This window comes from Plasmopara halstedii (genome assembly GCF_900000015.1).
Source record: "Plasmopara halstedii genome assembly, contig: Scaffold_322, whole genome shotgun sequence".
In the NCBI taxonomy this organism is placed as follows: Eukaryota; Oomycota; class Peronosporomycetes; order Peronosporales; family Peronosporaceae; genus Plasmopara; species Plasmopara halstedii.
In genome coordinates, this window is record NW_020187243.1 from 735,898 (window position 1) to 736,517 (window position 620).

Sequence of the window (620 nt, forward strand, 5' to 3'; positions counted from 1 at the left end):
GGCGTCACAGACGACGCTGAAAGGACGATCAGGATCTGGCAGCCCCAGTATTGGTGCATGCAGGAGGCTGTTTAACCCTGTCAAAAGCCTCATGATGTTCAGAGTTCCAACACCATTCCGCAGTATTTGGTTCCCGTAACCAGGTCGATCTCATGACGCACACCTCGGCCCGGAGGTTGCCCCGACGACGAGTCTTTGGAGACGCTTCTTGAAAGTTCTTCACCAAAGGATAGTACGGATCTAAAAGATTTTGTTGGATCGACGATCCACTTCGTGCGTTCAGCACTCTCTTGTGTCCTTTATGACAGCTTCATCCAGAAGCGATGACGAGTTTATCTTCTCGTCCGGTCATACAATGACCACTTCGGCCAACTCGCCTGCCTTCAAGGCACTGCCGAACTCTTCAAGGGACATCTCGTCCAGCTCAAGAAGAGCATCTACTGCAGGCATAGCCTCGGGGAGGACGTCGCCATCTTTCTCCCCCGTCATATCGCTTACGAGGGTGTATAATTGTGCTCCACCGTCAACGGTAGACACACCTGGATCAGGGTTGACGCCCGGCGTCTTGCAGCCAGCATACGGCGTCGCCGTCGCCTTTGTACAGAGATTCTATGTCTCGG